Raw genomic sequence first — 8228 nt, forward strand, 5'->3', positions numbered from 1 at the left:
CCAATCAACAATTGTTGCATCATAGCTCTTAAGTCTTGTCCTTGGCCTTAGTTAGTCTGAAACCCTGGTGGGGGACACAACTGAGGCTGGAACACTTGGTGTTGTTGTTTGGGGATGTAGGTTTGTTGCTGTTGAGGCTGTTGAGGTGGATAGACTTGGTCTTGAGGATTAGCCACATTGGTACTCCTATAAGATAGGTTGTTGTTCTTGAAACCTCCTTGGTTGTAGCCTTTGAATCCTCCTTGATTCTGCATGTAGCACAACTCAGCAAATTCAGTCTCCCCCTCTTGAACTTGTGTTTCTTCTTCACCAATGAAATGAATAGACTTGGACTGGCTAAGAAGAATCTTGTCAAGCTTCTCATTGACCATCTTCAAGTCCTTCTTATACTTGTCCTCTTGATCAGTGGAGGAGCTCCTTATGGTCCTATCATAGTCCTCATTATAGTTGCCATCTGACTAAGCAAGATTCTCAACTAATTCCCAGCCTTCTTCCACATTCTTGTTGAGGAAGTTGCCATTAGAAGCTGTGTCAAGCAACATCCTTATCTTTGGAAGCACTCCTCTATACAAGGTACTCAATAGTGACTCATTGCTGAAACCATGATAAGGACATTGAGTCTGATATCCTTTGAATCTTTCCCATGCCTCACAAAAGGTCTCATTACTCCTTTGAGCAAATCCAGAGATGTCATTCCTCAGCCTTGCTGTCCTAGCATTGGAGAAGAATTTGGCTAAGAAAGCCTTCTTGCATGCATCCCAAGTAGTGATTGCACCAGTGGGGAGAGTCTTTTCCCATAAATGAGCCTTGTCCCCAAGTGAGAAAGGGAACAACCTCAGCTTAAAACCATCCTCACTTACACCATTGATTCTTGTAAGGCTGCATATTCTATCAAACTCATCAAGGTGATCTAGTGGATCCTCCATTGGCAATCCATGAAATTTGTTGGCTTGAATCATGGAGATTAAGCCACTCTTGATCTCAAAGTTGTTGTTGGCAACAGTTGGAGGCACAATTCCAGCCCTTTGGTTGTGAGTGTTAGGTGCATCTCCAGCACCAATGTTCCTTGGTCTCTGAACCTGATCCTGATGATCCATTGCTACTATAACCTCTTGTTGTTCCTGAACAACTCTCCTTTGCTTAGTTCCCAAACCCTTTGTCACCTTATGGATGTTGTCAATGTGCTTGAGAAGATGGTCCTTTCCTTTAGACCTTGAGTGCATCAACTAACACAAACGATTTTTCCCAAGCACGCGACTGAGCACATGCTCTTGTTGGTGATCAAGTCGACTGGAAACTGATGGTTATAGAGATCCGGCATCTGGCTCGAGCAGGTGCTCGATCACTACTCGGTCGAGTGGTGGTCGAGTTGATGGTCGAGTGGTACCTGAAATGGAACTTCAACCCAGAAACAGAAGATTAAGTGTATAAACGAACTTAATCTTAGACTAATATGGATCCTAAATGTCACAAAAACACACTCAAATGGGCAACGGCGCCAAATTGAAACATGGATTTATATTGTGTGGTGAATGATGGTGGATGTATGCAAAGATGATATATGAATGGAATGATGGATGGGTGTTTCAATTCCCCTTAATGCTATTGCAGTACAAGAGGTATCAATCCTAAATGAGTGTTTGTGAACAGATAAGATGTGCATATGAATCTAAGTTAAGACAAATGTAATGATTGTTTGTCACTAACAATCCTAAGATGGAAATGTAAAGATGCAGAAAGTAAACTACAAGAACCAAGAACTAAATGCAAATGAAACTGAATGATTGAAATTGTAATGAAGCAAGAACAGAAATAGAAACTACTACTAATGAACTAATGCAAGACAATTAATGAACTGAAAGCTAAATGTATGCAACTGGAATGAAACAGGAATGAAACAAGACAAGCACAAATCATAAACCAGAGTTCTGGGGATGAACTCGAGCAAGCACTCGACCGAGTGTAGGTCGAGTGGGAGGTCGAGCTAGTTGAATCCGGAAAACAGAGCAACACAACAAAAACAGAGCAATAACAAAACCAATCAAACAACAAGCAAGTTACAAGATTAAGACTTAGAAATCAATAAACAAAGAAGGTTCCTGAGGATGGATTCATGGGAAGAACTAATCATTGTGGTTATCTAACTTGGTCAACAAATCTCAAGCAAACTTTGAGCTAACCTCTAGACATATAAATCTAAGACAAGTTTCTCCCACTCTTATGGTCAAGAAACAATCAAACCTATGCAATTCTAGACTTGTTCTCACACAGTAAAGAATCTACACTAGCAGGCATTAAGCAATACATCTCAAACCAAACAAGACCTATAATCTCTTAGCAAGCCTAATGGTAAGCTCTAGATCTAGCCTTATCTATGCTCCTTAAACATTGGTGTGATGCTAAGGAGCTTGAAATCAGATCCTAACCTCTCAGTTCAAGATCAGCCTTAAGAACATCTAGCCTAGAAGAGATCTACAACAATCAAGCTTGACCAAATCATATAAACCACAAGATGAATCCTTCCTAACCCATCCTCAAGATCCTAAGAAGACTACTCACAACAAGACATGATGAAACAAATCAAAAACCCAGAAAATATTGAAAGTTGCATTATTAGAAAGATAAAACTGAGATCTTTAATATTAATCAAAGGATGAAACTCAAATTCTCAATATTAAGAAAGTTATTGAACTAACAATATTGAAGAATCTAGGAGTTTTCTTAAAGAAGTACAAAATCTAATAAAATGCAAAAGGAATAATGCTAAAAAAGGTAAAAACTAGGTTTTTGGGAATATCTAAAAGTCTGGACGCTTTGGTGGCTGCAGGTACAAGGTCTTATATAGTGGGGAAGTGGAAGCCCTAAAAATAGAAAAAGTCAAAGCGGTCAACGGCTCGGTCAACTCGACCTGTGCTCGGTCGAGTTAGGGGTCGAGCTGGCTTCTCACGTGCAATCTCCACTCGGTCGAGTCCTCCTCAGCACACGGTCGAGTGTCTGGTCGAGTGTGCAGTCGAGTTGGACTCTGGACCTTGGTTCTTCAGCCTTAACTCCCTTGTTTCCTCCTCAAGATTGCTTCACATCTCTTCTCCATTGCTTCCATGCTCCTTGAGCTCCAAAATCACCTGTTTATGCATGAAAAGATGCAAATGCAATGCAACTAAACCCTAATGCATGATTAGTGCTAAGCTACACAATAATGGCCTAAATGGATAGAAAAAGATGCAAAAGATGTGAATAAACTAAGGGAAAACAAGGTAAAATATATGAACATCATAGTGTTTCTGGGGTTAAAATGTGTCTTAATCCAATGCAACTAACTAATTATAAGAGTTTGAGATAGATGTGAAGAGTTTAGTGTTTGAGATAGATGAGATAGATGGTTATAAGTGGCTTTTAAACTCTCCACTTATACCCAACTATGTTAGTTGCATTGGATTAAGACATGATGTTCATATATTTTACCTTGTTTTCCCTTAGTTTATTCACATCTTTTGCATCTTTTTCTATCCATTTAGGCCATTATTGTGTAGCTTTAGCACTAATCATGCATTAGGGTTTAGTTGCATTGCATTTGCATTTTTTCATGCATAAACAGGTGATTTTGGAGCTCAAGGAGCATGGAAGCAATGGAGAAGAGATGTGAAGCAATCTTGAGGAGGAAACAAGGGAGTTAAGGCTGAAGAACCAAGGTCCAGAGTCCAACTCGACCGCGCACCTCGACCAGACACTCGACCGTGTGCTGAGGAGGACTCGACCGAGTGGAGATTGCACGTGAGAAGCCAGCTCGACCCCTAGCTCGACCGAGCACAGGTCGAGTTGACCGAGCCGTTGACCGCTTTGACTTTTTCTATTTTTTAGGGCTTCCACTTCCCCACTATATAAGACCTTGTACCTGCAGCCACCAAAGCGTCCAGACTTTTAGATATTCCCAAAAACCTAGTTTTTACCTTTTTTAGCATTATTCCTTTTGCATTTTAATAGATTTCGTACTTCTTTAAGAAAACTCTTAGATTCTTCAATATTGTTTGTTCAATAACTTTCTTAATATTGAGAATTTGAGTTTCATCCTTTGATTAATATTAAGGATCTCAGTTTTATCTTTCTAATAATGCAAGTTTCAATATTTTCTGGGTTTTTGATTTGTTTCATCATGTCTTGTTGTGAGTAGTCTTCTTAGGATCTGAGGATGGGTTCGGAAGGATTCATCTTGTGGTTTATGTGATTTGGTCAAGCTTGATTGTTGTAGATCTCTTCTAGGCTAGATGTTCTTAAGGCTGATCTTGAACTGAGAGGTTAGGATCTGATTTCAAGCTCTTTAGCATCACACCAATGTTTAAGGAGCATAGATAAGGCTAGATCTAGAGCTTACCATTAGGCTTGCTAAGAGATTAGAGGTCTTGTTTGGTTTGAGATGTATTGCTTAATGCCTGCTTGTGTAGATTCTTTACTGTGTGAGAACAAGTCTAGAATTGCATAGGTTTGATTGTTTCTTGACCATGAGAGTGGGAGAAACTTGTCTTAGATTTATATGTCTAGAGATTAGCTCAAAGTTTGCTTGAGATTTGTTGACCAACTTAGATGACCACAATGATTGGTTCTTCCCATGAATCCATCCTCAGGAACCTTCTCTGTTTATTGATTTCTAAGTCTTAATCTTGTAGCTTGCTTGTTGTTTGATTGGTTTTAGTATTGCTTTGTTTTTGTTGTGTTGCTCTGTTTTCCGGATTGAACTAGCTCGACCTCCCACTCGACCTACACTCGGTCGAGTGCTTGCTCGAGTTCATCCCCAGAACTCTGGTTTATGATTTGTGCTTGTCTTGTTTCATTCCTGTTTCATTCCAGTTGCATACATTTAGCTTTCAGTTCAATTAATTGTCTTGCATTAGTTCATTAGTAGTAGTTTTTATTTCTGTTCTTGCTTCATTACAGTTTCAATTATTCAGTTTCATTTGCATTTAGTTCTTGGTTCTTGTAGTTTACTTTCTGCATCTTTACATTTCCATCTTAGGATTGTTAGTGATAAACAATCATACATTTGTCTTAACTTAGATTCATATGCACATCTTATCTGTTCACAAACACTCATTTAGGATTGATAACCTCTTGTACTGCAATAGCATAAGGGGAATTGAAACACCCATCCATCATTCCATTCATATATCATCTTTGAATACATCCACCATCGTTCACCACAGATAATAAATACATGTTTCTATTTGGCGCCGTTGCCCATTTGAGTGTGTTTTTGTGACATTTAGGATCCATATTAGTCTAAGATTAAGTTCGTTTATACACTTGAATCTTCTGTTTCTGGGTTGAAGTTCCATTTCAGGTACCACTCGACCATCAACTCGACCATCAACTCGACCACCACTCGACCGAGTAGTGATCGAGCACCTGCTCGAGCCAGACGCCGGATCTCTATAACCATCAGTTTCAGTCGACTTGATCACCAACAAGAGCCTGTGCTCATTCGGGTGCCTGGGAAAAATCGTTTGTGTTAGTTGATGCACACAAGGTCTAAAGGAAAGGACCATCTTCTCAAGCACATTGACAACATCCATAAGGTGACAAGGGTTTGGGAACTAAGCAAAGGAGAGTTGTTCAGGAACAACAAGAGGTTATAGTAGCAATGGATCATCAGGATCAGGTTCAGAGACCAAGGAACATTGGTGCTGGAGATGCACCTAACACTCACAACCAAAGGGCTGGAATTGTGCCTCCAACTGTTGCCAACAACAACTTTGAGATCAAGAGTGGCTTAATCTCCATGATTCAAGCCAACAATTTTCATGGATTGCCAATGGAGGATCCACTAGATCACCTTGATGAGTTTGATAGAATATGCAGCCTTACAAGAATCAATGGTGTAAGTGAGGATGGTTTTAAGCTGAGGTTGTTCCCTTTCTCACTTGGGGACAAGGCTCATTTATGGGAAAAGACTCTCCCCACTGGTGTAATCACTACTTGGGATGCATGCAAGAAGGCTTTCTTAGCCAAATTCTTCTCCAATGCTAGGACAGCAAGGCTGAGGAATGACATCTCTGGATTTACTCAAAGGAGTAATGAGACCTTTTGTGAGGCATGGGAGAGATTCAAAGGATATCAGACTCAATGTCCTCATCATGGTTTCAGCAATGAGTCACTATTGAGTACCTTGTATAGAGGAGTGCTTCCAAAGATAAGGATGTTGCTTGACACAGCTTCTAATGGCAACTTCCTCAACAAGAATGTGGAAGAAGGCTGGGAATTAGTTGAGAATCTTGCTCAATCAGATGGCAACTATAATGAGGACTATGATAGGACCATAAGGAGCTCCTCCACTGATCAAGAGGACAAGTATAAGAAGGACTTGAAGATGGTCAATGAGAAGCTTGACAAGATCCTTCTTAGCCAGTCTAAGTCTATTCATTTCATTGGTGAAGAAGAAGCACAAGTTCAAGAGGGGGAGACTGAGTTTGCTGAGTTGTGCTACATGCAGAATCAAGGAGGATTCAAAGCTACAACCAAGGAGGTTTCAAGAACAACAACCTATCTTATAGGAGTACCAATGTGCTAATCCTCATGACCAAGTCTATCCACCTCAACAGCCTCAACAGCAACAAACCTACATCCCCAAACAACAACACCAAGTGCTCCAGCCTCAGTTGTGTCCCCCACCAGGGTTTCAGACTAACCAAGCCAAGGACAAGACTTAAGAGCTATGATACAACAATTGTTGATTGGGCAATCACAAGGGAAGATTGAGGAAGCCAAGCAGTTTGCTGAGTTGAACCAAAGGTTAACATCACAGTACAATGATCTGAATATGAAGTTTGAGGGTCTTAATTCAAGAGTGAAGTATATGGAGGGTAACATAGCATCTACTTCAGCTCCAAAACCCAACCAACTCCCTGGAAAAGCTGTTCAAAATCCAAGGGAGTTCTCAGCCAAAAGCCATTCAATTTCAAGAGGAAGAAGTCACTGAGGACAGTGAAGTCCAAGTTTGGGGGAATTCATTAGTTACTGAAGCCCCAAGTGACATCTGTGCAAAGCAACAGGAACTCGCAGGAGAACTCGACCAGGAGCTCGAGCAACCACTCGACCGAGTGCATGCTCGAGTGGTCGGTCGAGCTGAGGACTCCGAAGCTGTCAGCCTGCTAAGTACATTCCTCCTGCTTACAAGCCTCCACTGCCATTCCCTGGGCGTTTCAAAGCACAGAGGATCAAGGAGTTAAGGGAAATCATTGAGAAAAAGGAGATGTTGGCTAAGCAACATGAGGAAGAAAGGGTTTTGAGGGAAGAAGCTTTTGGTTGAGAAAAAGGAAGAAGTGATGGCTATTCAAGAGATCATCATTGCCTACCAAGAAGAGGAGAGAGGACCTGCTTTGGAACAGTATAAACCATACCCTTTCTATAGAGATTTTTTGCTTGATTTATCAGTAAAGAAGGCTCAAGCTCAAGATGAGAAGGATCTTGAGAACCTTGGAGGAGTGATCATCCCACTTAAGCTTAAGGGACCCAGGGCCATTCTACTTGCCTTGCATAATCAGTTACCTCCACTACAATCAATGCCTTTGTGATTTGGGAGCTTCAACAAGTGTGATGCCATACCTCCTTAGCTCAAAAGCTTGGGAGAACTGATTTCAAATCCACTAAACCCCATGTGTGCCTAGCTGATGGGACAAATAGAGAGGTAGTTGGAAGGTTGGAGAATGTCCCACTCAAGATAGGGAAGGCAAGGGTTCATACTGATTTTGTGGTCATAGAGATGGACAAGGAGCCTGAAGATCCAATCTTGTTAGGGAGGAGGCCATTTTTAGCCACTGTTGGAGCAGTAATAGATGTTAGGGAAGGTCTTGTGACCTTGAACATTGCTGAGGATACAGTCATGAAGTTCAACATCTATAACCCAACCAACCTGCCTACCATTGATGATCAACCCTTCACTATCAAGGAGAAAGTTGATCATGAGGTTTTCAAGGATGAAGGAGACCCTAAGTCTGAGCTCCCACTTCAAGAGGATTCTGTTGAGGAGCTTAAGAGATCAGTTCAAGAGCTGTCTAGTATGGTTGAGGATCTCAAGGTCAAACTGAACAAGTGGTCTTTGAGGAAAGCAAGACCTAGGCTCAAATTTAAGAAGAAATATGGTTTGAGTGCTAAGGGTGAAGTGATCAAGGATCAACTTCACAGTGACCAAGAGGTTCCAGGGAGGATTTCATCACCTCTTTGGTATCTAAACCAAAGTT

The 8228-nt window shown here is 41.0% G+C and overlaps 2 non-coding genes across 2 annotated transcripts; one reads left to right on the plus strand and one right to left on the minus strand.

Annotated features, from left to right (window-relative positions):
• Positions 1-597: 597 nt before the first annotated feature.
• LOC147923741 (small nucleolar RNA R71) lies at positions 598-704 on the plus strand. The gene has a single exon (XR_015587872.1). It is a non-coding gene; the product is annotated as a small nucleolar RNA R71 (small nucleolar RNA).
• Positions 705-6025: 5321 nt separating this feature from the next.
• Positions 6026-6132, minus strand: LOC147923742 (small nucleolar RNA R71). The gene has a single exon (XR_015587836.1). It is a non-coding gene; the product is annotated as a small nucleolar RNA R71 (small nucleolar RNA).
• Positions 6133-8228: the final 2096 nt, after the last annotated feature.

This window comes from Camelina sativa, chromosome 17, assembly GCF_030686135.1.
Source record: "Camelina sativa cultivar CO46 ecotype springtype chromosome 17, ASM3068613v1".
Lineage (NCBI taxonomy): Eukaryota > Viridiplantae > Streptophyta > Magnoliopsida > Brassicales > Brassicaceae > Camelina > Camelina sativa.